The sequence below is a fragment of the Falco rusticolus genome, chromosome 14 (genome assembly GCF_015220075.1).
Source record: "Falco rusticolus isolate bFalRus1 chromosome 14, bFalRus1.pri, whole genome shotgun sequence".
Classification (NCBI taxonomy): domain Eukaryota; kingdom Metazoa; phylum Chordata; class Aves; order Falconiformes; family Falconidae; genus Falco; species Falco rusticolus.
The window spans coordinates 22,273,268-22,291,811 of NC_051200.1; the positions used below are offsets into that span (position 1 = coordinate 22,273,268).

At 45.8% G+C, this 18,544-nt stretch overlaps 1 long non-coding RNA gene across 1 annotated transcript; it reads left to right on the top strand.

Annotated features, from left to right (window-relative positions):
• The first annotated feature begins 8,455 nt into the window (after window positions 1–8,455).
• Window positions 8,456–16,780, top strand: LOC119157533. The gene is made up of 3 exons (XR_005107557.1): window positions 8,456–8,566; window positions 13,619–13,718; window positions 16,688–16,780. It is a non-coding gene; the product is annotated as an uncharacterized LOC119157533 (long non-coding RNA).
• The last annotated feature ends 1,764 nt before the right edge of the window (window positions 16,781–18,544 follow it).

Here is an 18,544-nt window from a genome sequence, read left to right on the forward strand (position 1 = left end):
CATCTTTGCAAGTGGATTCCAGTATTTCATCAGCCCTTTTTACATAGCTGACAGAAAAGATTTCCTTGAAGGGAATCTTTTTGTCTAAGATATTGAATGTATCATGATTACAGATAAAATGCATGAAGTAATGGTGTGATTCATAAAACAGGGGGGGAAGAACTAGGTACAAAAAGATGAATGCAAATCGCACTTGGTTTTGACTTCCTCCTTCACTAACTCACATGTCCCATCTGGAAGTAATGGTGGTAACAGCACTTTGGGAAATGCCCCTCATCCAGACAAAAGTAGCTGAGGAGTTCCCCATTGTCGCCCATAGCTGAAGTTTTAGGAATCTCTTGAATGAGTTTGTGAGTTCTCAGCTGACAACTCTCTTGAAGGAATAAAGCAGGAAAGCCTGAGCCGCCCCACAGCCCAGATTAACCGCGTCTGGGCTCTCGCCCTGCAGAGCTACCACCCTACGGCACGGATCCCTCCCTAGCGGCTGCTCACTCCTTTCTCCCTGTGCCGTGTGATGAACAAGCCTTTGTGCCTCTTGATTTTTGTCCACGACATGGTTTTACATGCAGCCTGCCATTCCTGCTCGGGGCGCGCAGCAGCCACAGCCCCCGCAGCAGCTACCATGGGCCATCCAGTCTGTTCTCAATTAAGTGTTTTCCTTTGAGTCACAGCATTCCTGCGCTGCCATTCCTCAGCTCAGCTCCAAGGAGAAGGGTGGGGGGAATTTCCCTGGCACCCACAGACTTCCTTGGCTCTGGTGCTGCAGCTTCCTGCTGAACTCCTCCACCTTCCGCACCCAACGCACCCTCACCGTGCCCCGCACCAGGCTGCCTCCATCACAGGCGGTCCTCATGGACCACACAGCATGAAGCGACATGCATACAGTGTTTTCTTCTCAGTGCCAAAAATTGAGATTTTTTTTCTCTGCCCTTGGAGGAGCATTAGAAGCAATTTTGATATCTCCTCCAAAGGCAATGCCTCCGTATGTCCCCACAATACGTTCTGCCATCTTGCATTATTCTCTTTCCAAGGCATAATATTATTACTTAGCTAATTGAATCAGAAAGTTACGTATATTTGAATTTAAAAGGTCTTACTACATTCCATCAATGCAGAAGGCTTTTTTCACTGCAATTATTTGTCCAGTATTTTGTCTTGATTAGATTTTAATGTCTCCATCTAATGACCTTTCCTCCCCTTCCTGGAAGCACAGTCTGGGAGCTCTTCCTACTGTAAATGGCATGTTAGCTGGCTAAGTGTCTCCTTGTTACTTGCCTCCATTTGTCTAAACCATCATTGATTCATATCCTATGTTCTCCCTCTATTTATTACTTTCTTGGTGTTTCTTTGTACTTAACACATACGTAAAAATGTATAGCCTTACTCACAGTCTGATATTATATTCATAAATAGGGCCAATTGTTTTGACTTTTTTAGCTTGGACAAGATATATATGACAATCAGTAAGAATATTTGGTGAATCTTTACCAGCTTTTCCAGGAAAGCAAGAGCCGAAACCATAAGCACCAGGAAGAAGTTTTCCTGTATGCGCTGCATGGCTAAGGGAGTCTGGTTTTCAACCTCAGGCCAACATACATGTATACAAAATTCTACTTTTTTGTGTGTTTTCTGCTTTTCATAACTCATCTGACCAAAAGTCTTTTGAGGCATTTATTTTCTTTGCAGTTCCTCACACCTGAGAACAAACAAATACACTGTGTGAAGCCTGTGAGAAGGCAGAAACCACAAACCCCGGCTTGCCACAAAAAGGAAGAGTGCACTCTTTTCTGTGGTCTTTAAACAGGAATTGTGTTGAATTTGGAGCTGCATCCTACATGCAGCCTCTGTTTATAATTATTCCTAACAGCAATCTAAAGCATGAGAGCAGCACTAAGGTGCCTCTTGGAAACATAAATACCTGCAAGAGTTGCACTTAACGCAGCCCTCCCAAGCAGGGGGGAAACGGGAGGGAGCCATGTCACTGGGAGCAACTGGACCACTCACTCCCTTCCTTCCCCTTAGAAATTTTTGGTTGTTAACATTCACGTCATAATGCTTGGGCTTCACTATCTGAAAGGTCTTTTCCAATCTAAATGATTCTGTGATTCTAATGTTGCCAGGAATTGAAGGCAGCAAAGTTGGACTCACGTCCCACACCACCGTGCTCAGTGTTTAGGTGTGCTCCAAGGACATCCGTAGTTTGAGTCACGCTGGAAGCTCCCCAGGAACACACTGCTGTTCTCACGTCTGTCTGCGATGCACCCGCATTTCGTGCTCCGCCAGGCACCTGCCCATGCTGCTCCTCTCCACCCAGCCTGCTTGTTTCGCTGCTTGCCTTCTGCTGCTCTTAGGTGTAGCCTGCTACAATCAGATGTAATGAGACACAGATGGTCTTGGTCCACTTGAATTTATTTGTGTGGCTTCCAGTGGCGACAGCAAATTTACTTTTTGACCTGATTTTTTTTTAAACTTTGGCAGCCTGAGCATCTCCAGCCATTGATGCTGGTGGGTGCCGCTCAATGGCCGGCACAAGAGAAAAGCAGTTTCTGCTGCATGTGAGCTCTGAGTCCCGGCTGAGCCAGGCAGGAGCAGGTACTAGCCATGTGTGCTGTGCAGAGGTGGCAAACAGGTGGGGAGAAATTGAGCTGTCTCTCAGGGCTGACAAACCCTGCAGCAGGCTTGGATGGTATCTCTTCTGTATGGGTGCAGTCCACTGTGGCACCAGTGGCAGCGTGGGCTGGACATCTGCTGGCACTGGTGAGCATCCGCAGGCAGCAAATCCAGGGAGCTGACAGGGACATGGTCACGTAGACATGTGGTTGCCATGGCTCTTCTGGAGTAGGTACAACACAGATTCACCAGAAAAACGTTGTTTGCTGTCTTTGAGACCCTGGAGGATACACTGTGTTGCTCCCCAGACTTTCTTTGGGAATCATTTCCTCCATAAAGACTTGTGATGCTTCCCCCAAATATGACTCTAATTTCTGGTTTCCCCTGAGGGGAAATAGCGAAGACATCAAGGAAATAGTTTTCCAGTAACTGGGGCTACAATAGGAAAAGATATTTGCAAATGTGTTTTTCAACTTGGCATTAGTTGTTTCCCAAGGGTATCTTGGTCTGAGATCAAGATTTTCTTTTGGGTGGGGGTGAGGGTAGTGTTCCCTGATGTCTGGGGGTTCATGTGCTTTGTTCTTTTTTTTTCTTTTTTTTTTTTTTTTTTAAGAAAACAGTTTTGTTCAGGCTTGTAAATGGAATAGCAAATTATTATTAAGTAAAGAATGAAGAAACTCTGGAACTGAAAGATCAGTCGTGAACTGAAAACAGCACTGGAGGTCTGGCCATACTGCAAAAGGCTGAGTTTAGTAGGATGGGATTCCTGTTTCCTAACAGCACCAGGAAACAGAAGATCTGCTCGGGTCTTGTTGGGTTTTAGTTTGGGGGTGGGTGACACATAGCATCAGTGCCGTTTCCAGAATGAGGTACCAGCCCAGAGCAGGCCTTGTAGGTGACATACAAGCAGAAGTAGCAGTGTCCTGTGTCTCACCAAATGCACATTTACCTGGAGTAAAGGTATTCTCCAACCTTTACACATCCGTGGCAAGAGAAAGCAGAGCAAATGCTTGTGGCAGTGGTGGGAGGTAAATGCAGTCATTGAAAAAGCCTAAAGGAGTGTTTGGGACTTTTAATTAAGAGTTTAGTGAAGGCTTGGCTGGAGCATGGCAGGCTTTGAGCAGATGAAGCCTGCGCTGAGCAGTGGGCTCTGAGAGCTCGCTTGGCAGCCGAGCTGGAAATCCCGACCTACCAGCAGCAACAGTGCTAACGCCATGATCTGTCCCCATCCGGGTGGCTGTACATGCAGCCACCCCATAATGCAGCCCTTCTACTGCCAAGGGGAGCTGGAAACGTGCAAGATTCATTGCTGATACTGCCTTTGGTGTTTGCCAATAATCTGCTTTTCTTGTATTGAAATTTAACATTAGTATCTTCAGCTGGTGTGGGGGAAAGTTAGTCGACAGAAATAATAATGTATTATTTCTTTAGAAAAGATCTTAAGAGCTATTTAGAGCTTATTGTTGCCAAAAAGAATGAAAAGCGGAAATAAATTCCGTGCAATTCCATGCAATTCCCTTATTAGTAGATGTATTTTATTTGGACAGATGACAGACATTAGTAAATTGTTTCCTAGTGGGACCACAGAGATGAACAAAAATAACTCACATAGGAAAAGAGTTAATTAAGAGAGCAACATAACTGCACCATTGCCAAACTTTTGGCAATCCGAGCAACCTCATTGACAACTGTAGAAAATAGTTTTGGAAGCACAGTTGTCCTAAGGGAGTTATTTAGGCCCATTTAACACTTAGATTGTTTAAACATTTAAAAACTGGCCATTGTCCCTCATTACCAAGATTTCTTTGTGTTCCCATTTAATGCTTTCGACAGTCAATGCTGTAACTAAGCCCGGTCCGGCTGTACCCGGCAGCCCCGAGTGGATGCAGAGGGAGCAAACCTGGGCCTGGCGGGGAAACAACTGCACAGGCGGCCCTGGGGGGTGGGGGGGCTGGGGAGGGGCTCTGCCAGGCTCCCACCCTGCTTTCCTCTCAAAAGGAGACCAACCACCTTGGGTTTTCACACGGAATACAAGCCCCAAATGCAGCACAGCAGCTCCTCCTGAGCAATCACAGGTTTATATGGTTCCCTTGGTCAAGAAAAGGCAGGTGGGGCTCTCTCTGTGGAGCAGGAGGGCTTGCTGGTGGTTGTGCAGCTGTGGGCGAGAAGGTCAATTTAGAAGAAGGGGAAAGTGGGTTTGGCCAGACCAGTTGGGATTCAGGAAAGAGGAAGGACAGAGTTGTTCACATCTTGATTACTCCTGGCCAAAACATGCTACTCCCAAGCTATGTGGAGCCTCCAGCACACCCTCAGCTCTGGTCTCCATGGAAAATTCCCTTACCCGTGTCCTTTCTTCAGCAGACCTGCATGCCTTCGTGTCGCAGCTTCGTTAGCGCCTGGCTGTGATGGAGGAGGATCTCTGCAGCCTTCTGGTCACCCAAGTGGGATTTCAGCGCAAGTGATTCCCCTTTCCTGACACTTGTTCTTGACATGACTTGTTCCATTTTATGTCACCTACTGAGTGCTTACTGCTGCTCTCCTGCCACTGCGGTGAAAATCACGCCTTTTCCTGTAAGTGCAGCCTCATATGAGGAAGCAAGCAAGGACTTAGGGGTGAGAGTACCAGCACTTCGCTATTTCCTCAAGCCTTTGCCTTTTCATAGTTGTGTTATCACCTCTTGCTTCACCTTCTCGCTCCTGCTGCAGCTCATATGTAGTGTTGCAGGTTCTCGCATGAGCCGTTACTCTTCTTTCTTCTCGCTGTCTGTAATAGCAATGCTGTAACTGAGAAAAAGCTTGGAAGCAGCATAAACACCTATTAAACAAAAATGGAACTTTGTTCATTCCCATCCTCTCTTTCAGTTGTTCTGTCTCTCCAGCTCCTTTTTTGTGTGTGGCTACTGGAGTAGATTGGTTTTCAGAAGTTTGTTATAGATATGGATAAAATTGTAGTTAAAATAGGGTTGGCTTCAGTACTGTAAGAGCCCTTTGGTAAGCCTTGGCCCCAGGCTGTGTCTGGCCAAGCAGCTCCCCAGGTCTTACACTTGGTGTAAGAAATTATTCTTAACCCACACCCTTTTTGGAGGGCACCTTTCGGCCCGGTGCCATGGCTGGGCAGAGCGGTTACGGGTCCATCCCAGTGGCCACGGGGCCTTGGCCAGCCCCCCTGGTGGTGCATGCCACTGGGTTTGCAAAGTTTGGGAAGGAGCAAGGGCCAGAACAACCCAGCCTCTCCAACAAACCCTACTTTCCCCATGAAAGAGACCAGGAGAGACTTGATGGTTCAATTCTCATGAAAATCCTCAGCTCCCTGCAAATGCCACATAGGTGGTTTTTGCGGCAAAGACAGAGCTTTGGGTAAAGCTGCTGAGGAACCGCTCAGCCTGAGCACTGGTGCTGGTGGGAGTGGAAGAGAGTTCTCTCTGAGCTGGGACAGCTGTAGCTTTTGTGATCCAGGGCAAAAGAGAGGAAAATGTTGGTTGCTGCTCAAAGAAATTCTAGCCTTAAGATCGGAGAAGGTTAGTATCAGGATTTCTGGAGCTTGTCACTTGGCAGATCACAAGTCTGTTGAATCTGATAGGATAAAAGATCTGGAGAGAGTCTGGGGGTAGGAGGAGTAATGTATCTATTAAATGAGGGAATTGCCAGAAGTTTGTTAGTTGGTTAGGCTTTTTTGGGGGTGGTTGTTTTTTTTGTTGTTTTTTTTTCAGGCCACACCACTGGTTTTCAGAAGAAAATTACTTTCGCTGCCAGCTGAAACTGCAGCTGGAGTGTTAGTGGTGTCAGCCCAGCCCAGTGTGTGTGGCTGATGGTGCTGATGCTGGTGGTTATCACCACGACTTGCGCAGAGCAGGTTAAAGGACACCCAGCTTTCAGTAGTTTTATTGCGACTTGCTTTTCCCTCTCTTTTGAAGAGAGCACTGGGCTGTGTAAAACAGGACCCAGGACCCATCTGTTATAAGTGGCAGTAGCCAAGGAGGTTGCAGAGATGCAGACGTACTGAGAGCTGGTCCTGGCAGGGGATGCAGCAGGTACTCATGCTGATTTCTGCGCTGACACAGCCCTATGGATTTTCTAGAACAGCTAGTCCTTTCAAAATCTCTGTAGAACAAAAATAAAGGCTAAAGAATGATGATCCTGTTCTATGGAGTCCTGCTGCGCCTTAGAAAAAAGCATTGTGGGAAAAATCAGAAGGCAAACACAACACAGAAGGAATAACACATACAACTAAATAAATAATGGAGCAAGCCAAGACTTCAGCTGAACTAATGGCTCATGTTTTCCAGACCCTCAGACTTTCACTGCAGGAAACATCAGCTTGGTTGTTTTTAATTTTCCTAATATAGAACTTTAAGGCAGGAATGAGAAACTGAAATCTGATTTTCGAAGGCAATGGATGAACCTGAATGCGGGTAGGTCCGTCGGAAGGTGATGCAGAAATCGGTTGTTGGGTTTAGCACTGAGTGGGCACGAAAAGCTTCCCTTGCTGCAGAAGTCATCGTCTCTAACCAGGTTGCTCTGCTTGGGTCTGCTGCCTTGCGGGGGGCAGGCAGGTACCAAGTACACGCTATACAGTAACCCCGTGTGACTTGTGTGAGGTAGAACATCAAGGTGCACATCGGGAAAGACCCTGGCAGAATGCAGGCTGCCAGGCAGGGAGCAGTCATTCAGGTTAAGCACAAGCATCCAAACAAACAGCCTTTAACAGCTACTCCTTGTCAGCCTCAGCCTGTAAGCTAAACAGAAGCATAGCAGATTTATCTCAGAAGTGCTCAGATGGCCAAAAAAGGCCAGCTTCCATGATGTAGCATGATCTTCAGGGAGAAAGCATCAGCCATAAATCTCACAGATATGCAGACAGTTTGCACAGAAGTCTGAATTCTCCAGAGAAGAGGTTGGCATTGGCTGTCCCGAGCCCAACCTCACAAAGCCAGCACGGCTTTGATGCACAAACAGCCACAGAGTAAATAGATACAGCTGTGCTGATGTGCTTTGTATCTCTGTGTACTCCAAGTGCTGAAACAAAACCTCATAACAATGACTTCAGGGAGCTCATGGAAAGCTGGGGGAAGACCTTTCCCAGCCAGTGGTACCTCAGGCCACTGACTGCCCAGTGACCTGCCTCTCAGATTAGCAAGGTGATGGACCAGAAGCAGCACAAAGAGGCATTCAAGACGTTGCTTGGCAATGGGTAATGAACTCCACAGCCTTTACTAGACAGTAACTACAGTGCTCTCTGCTTCTCAGCACTTGGAAATTTACTGGAAGCAACTAAAAAGGCATTAATTCCAACATGAGCACATCTCGGTTTTGCAAAAGCTCCACTAGTGTCTGCTGGACAGGGTATGTTATTTGTCATCTCCCATAGGAGAATTTTTCTTTTCCAGCAGTATTTTCATCTTCTGAGCAATCTTCAGATGGATGGAAATAGGCACACTGACCTTGGACGTTAAATGCTGTTGCCAAAACTCAGCGTCAATATGATTAGAAAACTAGGATTTTAATTGCTGCTGTGGTGAATTTGAGATCAATGCTAATTAATCATTTTATGGCACGTTCCTGGCTGATACCCTCAGCCTGAGCCCCATGGCATGGCATTCCCTAGAAGTGGATGACCAGGGACTGCAGCCTGGACTGCAGGTTTCTCCCAGCCTCCACCATCACATGTAGTACCACTGCGTTTTAGTTATCCGTGATCACAAGGGAGATGATCTTGTGTGTGAGATATATAGAGATAGATATATATATACGTATAATTTTATTTTTATTTTAGGAAAAAAGCTTTCACACTAGCCTCCTTATCTGCTCTTCTTTCCTTCCCAACTCTGATGGCTGACAGGGATAATCTAACCCATCTCCTCTTGGGATCAGCAATCCATCTTCTCCTGAAGGACACCTGACAGCTGAGCAAGTTTGCATGACCGAGTGCTTCCTGGGAAAGAGATCGTTCCTATCAGTAAGCGACTGGGGCAACCACAACTAGAAATGCTTCTGCTGCACGCTCTCCTCAAACATCATTAAGTGTGTGCCTCTCTGGTTTGTTTATAGATTTGGGAGCTTTCTGTGACTTTCTTCCCTCTTCCCAGCACATTGAGAGAAGGGGACCAAGCAGAGCAGCTGTCAGGGCAGAAGGGCCATGGGAGGGTCGTCTTTGTATAACTAAACTCAAGTTTTAGGGTGCTTGAAACATCTGGAGTAAGATGAGAGCAAGAATCTTAGTATGTTAAGCCCACAAAAATTAATATGTTGTTTATTCAAACTCAGGATTAATAGATCAATACAAAACCAAGGAACTATTTTCCATAATTAAAGAACAAACCATGCTCGGGCCTTTTAGGCCTTTAATGACTCTGACTCTTGAGTGGGTTTTTGCAATGAGGGCAAGTTTCCAGTGTCAAATGGCTTGAGTCTAGCAAGAGTCATTTTTTTAAAATGGTGGTCCTTTGGGGTTAGAAATGAGGATAAAGGCTCAGACTGCCCTTGAACCCTTCCAACCCTGCTTCACACCAAATGGTTTCTGAAGTTTATGCATCTCAATGAAAGGAAAGCGGAAAACAAAATAATATATTTCTACTTACCCTCCTGCCCTCAGCAGGCTTCTCAGCCCACGGACAGAAACCATCCCAGCGCCTCAGATGTATTCCTTTCCTTCCATTTCCATACTATCCTTCATTTCATCTGCTGGGTTTTTTCCTGTTTCCAAAATCGGAAAGAAGGATGGTTCCTCAGCATGGCCGTACAAATTAGTTTATTAATGTTAGAAATTCAGTTCTTGTTCATTGTCAGATATTTTGCTTTGCCTAGTATCAAAGCTCAGAAGCTTTGGTACTAAGGAGAATTAAGAAACATTATTCTGAAAAAGGACAATCAGTTGGCACAGTGGCTGTTTCATGCTTTGTCATACAGCTAGTCCCATCTTATGCTCTTCTCTTGTCACTTTAATTCAACGTTGTTCTGCTGTAATTGTTGTGTTGGCTCGACTCACCTGGCTGCAAAAGAGGAGGAAAAATAGGAGTTATGTTGAATGACTTTCAGACTGCATCTGCAGGGCTAGCCAGTCACTTATTGCCGATGGTTTTCCTCTATGCCCAGGGAGATCTTGCAGACAAGCATGTCTTGGACTGGGATGCTGGGGCTGCATTAGTAGGCAAGAGCAGCAAGTACAGAAATGTTTGGCTGCAGGCTGTAAATCAGACCAACGCGGGCAGGAGGTGCATATGTGATCTGAACTGGCACAGAAGAGCGCGCTGGTAAACAGGAAGGCAATGGTCCTGCGCTGCAAGCTTGTTGGGCAACGCTTATCGGTGGGGGGGGACGGACACACTGGCAAGGAGCAGCAAAGTAGAAAGAGCCTGAGGCACTGCCTAAAAGAGGAAGGATGACGGATTAGAGGCTTAAAAGCAATTAAATAGCTGAAAACATCTAAAATCAAACCAGAGAGGTTTAAAACACTTCACTGAATCTAACAGCCAGAGAATTGCAATGTGATTTAGAAATGCCCAAGCAAGAGAGGGGAAGAGGGAATTGGAAACAGTCAGAGGTTATTAACACCAGGAAGAGAGAATAATTATTGGAAGTGATGCTTCAGGTTAGAACTAGAAATAATAGTACAAAATTAAAGTAAGAAGTTAATTTGAAAGTAAACATTGGAATAACTTCCTGATAGAGAGGGGTCCCAAGGGGAGTTTGGTTTCCGGGAATTAGATCAACATACGTGAATAACTAGAATGTGTGCCTGTGCTTAGCTGAAGCTGAAGGGTAGACTTTGCATGCTCAGATTCTAGGGGAGAAATTCATTTATCCAGGGCTGCTCCCTATTTCTGCTCTGTGGGAAGTGGGAGCAACGTCAGGAGAAAAGTGCGTCCCACGGTTTTATTGAGATTTGAAACGTTAATGTTTTTTTCTGAGAGCCAGCAGAGGAACCTTGCCCAGAGACTTTTTTATGCCTTTAACGTATTGACAGCCTGCACATGCCAAAATCTTTTTTGCCTTGTAAGCTGGAAGAAAACAAATCCAGAGCTGTGTTAAGATCTGACATAGTACAAGGAAACAAAACTGCTCCAGTAAAGCTGCACCCTCTGCTGCCTTTGGGGTGAGCGGGGCCGGGGCTTTACCCCATCTGGGAGCAGTACGGAGACATGCTGGTGCCCTCTCCAGTCCATGTCAGGAGGAATCAGGAGCATTTCTTCCTGCAAAATTTGACTTTCACAGGTATGGTAAGACAGGTGACTTGTTTCCTGTGTGTGCTTCATTACATGAAATTCAGTAACGGGAATATATTGTGCTCTGACTGCAGAGTACCTTTTTTTGATCTACCATTACAAATCCTCTTCACTAGCCCATTAATTTTGCTGGTGTCCCCGGATGTTACTTCAGCAGCTTCCAGTGCACTTTTACTTTCTAATCACAAAGACTTTTTTCTTGCTTGACCTTTGTCCTCCATCTGTTATCTGCCTGAGAATGCTTTTTAAATAAGTCCAATGGGGGAAAAAAACATGTAATTGGTTTAAATTGGCTTAAATGCATTATCAATTCTTTCCACCATAGGAAAAAATATGAAAGTGCAAAACCTTAAAGTGCACTTCAAAATATTGAGGATTGCATTAGATAATAAATAAAGATAATGAAAAAAAAACATTTTTGGAAAGATATTACAGCATTGGATTGACAAGAAACGCTTAGTTTTGAAACTGCAACAGCCTGTGATTAGCGTTTTTAACAATGGGACTAGATTAGCGTGGATGTAGTGATTAGTGAAAATATCCAGGTCCTAAAAACATTGTTGAATGAAAAAGAATGCTTGGTTATCACTGGCAAAGCCCTGTGTGGTTTGTAGCTATTTCACATCACAGGCAAAGAGACTTGTCGTCTAAGAAGGGCTGAGCTGAGATTCTTCGCTCCAGAAATACTGGCGATCTCCTAACCCAGCTGAGTGTCCTGGTGCTTTGGGCTGGGCTGTTGTAGTCACTGCAGGTCCCTGCCACCCGAACTGTTCTACTCTAAAGCATATTCATGGCGTTTTGTGTGCATGGTCTGTAGAGGACAATTTGAGCATGTCAATTAAACAGCCCTTGCACTCGACTGGAAGAAGGATGCTGCTCATCCCACATTGGGACAGCAAGATGCCATCCATTGCAGTCGGTGGAAAGGTATCTCACGATGTCTGTCCACGTAGGCAGTCTGTGAATTTGATGCATATAGAAGGTTCCTGGAGGCTGACATTGTCTGTCCCAGGACCAGACGCCCCACAAGTCAGGACTAATATGGTCCCCTCCGCTTTGTGCTTTACATGAGCACTGGAGGTGAAAGACATAATTTCACAATTTTTTCCCAGTTTCTTCAATTCCTCCTTACCATGAAGGCTTGAGATTGTGCTGCTCTCACTCGGCCCCACAGAGCACTTGCTGAGTGCCCACCGAGCGTTAGCAGCCCAGTGCTGTTGCCAGGTGTTTCAACACTGGACTGAGCAGCGATGCTTTCTCCGGGGAGCACCACGGGTGAGCAGGCAAGGCTGCCTTCACTGGAGCAGCGGGAGGTACAGCTGCGCTGGACATCAAAGCGCACACTGATTTTGAGCTAACCTAGAGCAAATACCCATTCGTTAAAACTCTTGCAGGTGCCCACTGGCAAAGGCTTACATGACACCCACTGTAAAATCCCTTGGGTTTAAGTCCAGTGGAGAACAAATCTTTTAACCAGGGACTGGCAGTTACACGTGTTGCTGAACAAGGAGTAAGCATAAGGGAAAGAAAATTCTTCTATTGCAGGGAGATTCCAAAATCTACAAATACATGCCCAATGTGATAGCTCGCTCAGTAAAAACCAAAATCACTTGTTCATCCGCAGACAATGGCAATGCACAGAGCATCTGAATCATGGCAGAAAACCAGTCACATCCTTCCCCAATGAGTGTTGGTGAGGTTTTTTATTGAAAAAAAAAAAAAAAAAAAAGAAGCATCCACTTCTCAGCACATCAGATAAAAGCAGAGCTGCAGAGAGCAGCAGCTTATACAATTAGAAGGCTTAATTCACAGCCTGAGCAAGGCACTTTCAGGGCTTATCAGAAACATATAGCTGGCCTAGACCAGGCATGTTATTTAGGCTTTGAGACCACACTTAATTAAATCCAAGCAGAAAGCACAGGACAGACATATGGGAAATTTTGAAGCAGTGGATAAAAACTGGATGAGAGGAAAAGCAGCTCAGCGTGGCAGTATATGCCCCACAGCTCATCTCTCTGATCGAGAACATGAATTAAGGAAATAAGAGGATGTAGCTATTAAAGTCCAAAGTTCTACTATTTCATGAAATTTTCTGGTGTTATCTTCCATGATCTGTTCTAGAAGCAGAAATACAAGTGTTGTAGGTGGACACCGGTGGCTGTATGAGCATCTTTTCACGGATTCCTGGTATATCGGGTCCTCTTATCTGAACCTCAGGTTTGAACAAAGAGCCTACTTAAGTATGTCATCATTTGTCAGGGGGTTTTCTCTTTACATTTTTCCTTTTAAATCAACAGGAAAAAAAACCCCAACCAACAGGATGAGCAATTAAATGCTCAAAGAACAGGAAATTTCTATTACTGTTTCCTCTGGTGATTTTAACCAAACTACTTTGCATATCTGATGATCTGTATTCATCATTCTCACCTTGGATGGCTCGGTTTTTGTGGACTTACATTCTCACACCGCAGTTGCATACCCTACCCTTGCATTAGTTGTTAGACCAGGCAAAATGTTTATTTGTTGAGATGTTGCCATTATGTACTACAGTTTATTTTGATTCAAAGTTTGCTTGGGTCAGTTTGTGTTGACATTACCTCCCCTGATGTTTTCCTTGGCTGGCAAACCCCTCTGCACAGGTGTGGAGGTTCGTGTTTAAGCATTGCCACAGCTTGCAGCTGTCTTTCTCCTTTCTCTGAGAGCTTGGGTACGATTTTGCTATGTTAGTTTTGCTCTATTTTAAATTATATCCTTCAAAGATCTTATTTTTCTCCCTCTTCATGCAGAGTCCATCTGATACCAGTGCCTACCTGTTGCATTTGCTCCTTTGTGAATGTTAGAAGCCCAGGACTACTCAGGTCCAAGGATGCCCACCTGTGATCTCAGGTTAGACATGGACATGGGGCTCTCCTTGTATGAACCACTCAGTAGCAGCATTGTCCTCCTGACGCAGATTATTTATACCTCCTAAACTTAGTCCAGAAACCAACGGATATTATCTGAAGAAGAAATGGAAAGAAAGATGCACAAAACACTTGGCAGTGCTGGGTTAATGGATGGATTTGATGATCTTAAAAGTCTTTTCCAACCTAAATGTTTCTATGATTCTAATAGTGAAGCTGCTGTTCTAGATCTCTCACAAGCTGAGATCAGAGTACAGAAGCTACGGATACAGGACATTAACTACCCTATTCATTTAAAAGTCTGCCACAGAAAGCGCTGTGTCAAGCATAAATTACAAAAAGGCAGTGTCAAATGGAACAGGAGGGACCAGCCATGCTGGGGGCATGGCCAGCAGGCAGAGTCGCAGGATGGATCTTGGTGCCTTCACCCCAAAAGCACTCCAGTGACTGCTCCCTGGCAATCTGACACATCTCAGGTGTGGAGCGCCTGCAGAGTCTGAGAGCCAGAAGAGCAGATGCGTGATGACCCTCCTGAAACATGATGATGCTCCCTCAAGCTCCTGTTGATGCTGGGTTGTGGACGAGCATGCTCTTGCACGCAGAAGGCTGGGCACCACGGCTCTGGTCCCATGTCCTTCCCCCAAGCCCCTTCTTAAGGCCAGCACGATGCTTACAGCTCCTCTTCCTGCTGCTGGCTGTCCTGGTCGCTCAGTGACCTACATCCAGTGGAGATAACTGGCCTCTCTTCCCAGCATCTACAATGGGGCAAAATAAGCTTTGCGTGCAGAGCTTCCAGGCACGCCAGGCTGTTTATTGTGGGCTGTCTTGGTGACTGATGTGTAGTAGTTAAGAATGAGTTTCCCTCTGGGAACGAGCTTAGTCAGCCATACCCCTGTGTTCCCCATGCCTTTCTAGGGTAAAACCGTGAATAAGAGCAGATGAGCATAGGTGCAACCTCAATGAAATGGAAAGATGCTGGTAGATAAAGGAAGCAATGAAGGGGTTAAGCCCGTGGCAGTGTATGTTTGATCAGCAAAGATTAATTGTGCAGGTTTTAGCTGGCTTAATTTCTTCTTGATTTAAATTTAAAAGAAATTTAATTTCTTCTTGATAAAACAAAAAACCAAAACAAGCAAACAAACAAAAAAACCCAACCAACCAACCAAACCCCAAACCAACCACCTTTGGCCAGTCAGGCCATTTTAAATGACCGGCTTCTCCAGAGGTGTAAATCAGGACGTGCCGATCACTGCAGAGCTCCGGGGAGGTCCCTGGGAAGTGGCCGCCCACCGCCGCTGGTGCGCAGGACCCCATCCCGCAGCCCCGGGGAGCCGGGGGATGCTGCTGAGGGCGGCCAGCACACGCACGCCTCCCAAAGATGGAGCACGCTGGCTGCAGGGGTTTCAATGCCACGTGGATGTCAGTCCCTGGAGCAGCCCCGGCATGAGGCCATCCAGCCCCAGGGAAAGCGTGGGTCTGATTCCCACGTGGGTATCCGCACGGCTAAGGTGGAACTGCACGCCGAAGGGCCGGGCTTTTTGTATCCTGATGGATGTTTCCTAAGAAAAGCTTCTTCAGGAAGCCAGTTGGCCGGGCCTACAATCTTATTCAAATACAAGTAGATTAACATGATTTCTGATGTTCTGCAGTAATTTCCTTGAGTTACGTTGTGTCATAGATAATTATCTCGCCATCTTCAAACACGTAACAGCAATGTATATCAGATGATGCTGACACACTAGGTAAGTACGGGTTTAGTTAGTTGTAAAGTGTCTCTATTATCAGTGTTAAGATTCAATGATGCACACAAATTTGCCTTTCAGTTTAGATTTTAAAAAATTTCCAAGTGATACAAGCCTCGAAATAATTTTGATGGCAAAAATCCACATTTGTGATGTTTATTCCATTCCCTTCCTAAAAAGAGAAAACCAACTTGGATATACTATTTCTGGCTGGTTAGATCACTTCCCAAAAGAAGATTAAAGCAAAATTTCAGCATGAGAAATGTTTACTTGCATACTGTTGAACTTTCCAGGGATAAGTTTGTTTTCTTATATTCCACAGAAAAAGGACCCCGGTGGTTTATGTAGTCAGATAACTCTGGTACCAAAAAATCAACATCACAGAATTAAAATGCTGCTTTGCTTTTGTCAGTGAGAAAAAGCTGTAACAAAAAAAAAATCTCTGATAGACTCATTATATTTAAAAAAAAATTGTACATCAGAATACTTTTTTACAAAAAAAAGTGGCAAGCAGCAATAAAGCTAGTGTCAGTATCTGAAACAAAACTAGAAAATCGAAGCATGACTTTTTGTTGGTTTGAAAGTAAATGCTAGTTAAGATTACCTGAACAGACTCCCAGTAAGCCAGGTTCTGAAGGCTAAGGTCACGGCTGACCTGCATAGACCCTCACGCCCAGTTCCAGTCCAAGGGCCAATAAATGCACCTTAGGTCTGCCCCATTCTGGGGAAAAAAATACTAGAACGATAGAATACTTTGGGCAAATGGCATATAATACAGATTTCACCTCCATTCTAAACAAAAACAGGAGAATTTATATGATTTCCCAGATCCTGATAAATGCAGCCTCCAGGAACGGGAAAACGTTCTTCTGCTTTTGCCTGAAAATATGTCATCCACGAAGGGACAGGGAATGTTTCTCGTTTCTTGACTGGTATGTCTGCAGCCTGACTTGTGAACTAATGGAGACACAGCGTAACAAAGCTCCATCTCACCCATCTGCTGAAGCGCTCTTTTGCTACGTGTACCGAACAGGAAGAGGAAGCAGCAATTGGCTCTATCAGGACAGCATCTCCTGACAGCGTGGCTAGTCTGTTTACTACAGGTTGACATGTTGAAACCATAAAAAAAAACCCCGAAAAAACCCCAAAAACGTTTCAAATCAGCAGTCCAGAAGTCTTCACAATGTCTTTAATTTTTCTCTTCTCAAAGGTGGTTGACCATGCAAGGATGCCAACCTGCCAGACGCCGGGAATCCCTGCCTGCCAGCGAACACGGCAAGACCTGGAGGTGTTGGGCACCTGGTCGAGCCAATCCCATAATGTCTACAGAAAGGTAATTCAAACCTTGTCTTTTGCAAACACATATGTAGTGTGCGTGTATGGAGTATGATCAGCTGGTCGCACAGGGGCCAGTTCTGACGGCTGGCTGAGGTCCTTCGCCAGGTGAAGCCTCGCAGAGGGGTGATGTCTCTGGGTCCTTGGCTGGAGTTCTGGCCTGACAAGCCCATCCTTTCATTGCGCACAAGGTGAAAGGATCGGAGCAGCTTAAAGGGTCCCTAAAAGCCGTACTTCCAGAAATCTTCCCTGGCAGAAGACCCTGAAATTACTGCTCCCTGCCCCAAAGACCCCTCCAAACCCAGGTGTGCATCAGCCAGCTGCAGGAGTGCCATGAAGCACTTTGGCTGCAGCACCCCAGGGCGGCTGAGGCAGCGCACGCCGCCCCATACCCGTGCCCATGCCCGTACCCACACCTCTGTGGTGGGGCCACACAATCTGCTCCATTTCTCAGAAAAAGCAGCACAGACTCTCACCTTTTTATTTGTGTTTTGAGTGGAAACCACATGAACCCGGTCTTCTTCGATGAAACAGGAACAGCATTGTTCCCCGGCTGGTGTCTTCTGCCATTTCTCGGATTAGTGAGGCATCCCCATTACTGCCTCCTTTTGTGAAGAGAGATTTGTGCCTGTGAAGGAGTAATGTAATTCTCCAAATAATTAGGTTAACAATGATGGAATTGATGAATGCTCTCCTTGCAGTATTTCTGGTAGTAATTTATTTCATTCATCTGAGGAGAGCAAGCGCTTTATTCAAAAAAAGTGCTAACTAGAGACAGTGTGGAAGGTGTCCTACCATCTCACCCAGGTCTGTATCTTCTCTCAGTCCTCTCTTCCACAACAGCTAGTTAAAAGGGTTGTATTTGCAGTCAGGTACGATCAACAACTTCCCGATCTGAAAGAGTGACAAGGGCTGAGGTTTTCTTCACACAAAGTTCCCCAGCTCTATTCTTCTCGCACAGAAATCAGGGGAACAGGGAGCTTTGTTGCTCTCACATGGCTGGGGTGGAGCAGCTTCTCACAGCTGCCAGCATGGGCCACACATATTAACATCAGTCCATAAAAACGAAGTGGAAGACAGGACCAGGGCTGGAAGTGTGACATCAGGTCTGCGCAGGCTCAGGGAACAAATGGAGGCAAGGTCTAGGTGACAATAAGGGATGGTCCCCTGGAGAGACAGGTCCCTCTGGGTGGGGACCCTCGCAGAGACTGTTATAGCAAAAGCAGAGTGGAAAAGGGGTTGCACATCCTTGGCAACAAGCAGAAATTACTCTTCTAAATAAGGCATCACATTTGTGAGCTTGACAAAGGAGGCGGGAGGCAGACCCCTTCAGCTCCAGCCGCAGGTGTCATCATTTCTCAGTGTGGTTTTCTGCCACCCAAACACACCAACTCCACCGGCCTGGGGTGGCTCCGGGCTCACGCTGCGCAGAAACGGAGGGGACGGCCCTGGCTGAGCACCTCCTGAGTTGGCACAAAGCAAAAGCTGTTTGTTTCAGAATGACTAAGGGCTGTCAGGCATCAGGGCATTGAAACTGTTGCGTAAGAAGACTCATGTCCTCTTACACTTGGGCAACATCTCCAAACCTCCCATTTCCCTGCAGCTTTCCCATCCCTTTGCAATGGAAGTGCCCCCCATACCTGCTAGATCCAGGGCCATACCAGTGCGCTCCCTCCATTAATCCACGCCAAAAGCTTTCCATGCCCTGTTCCTCCTTTATTTCCCCCTGCTT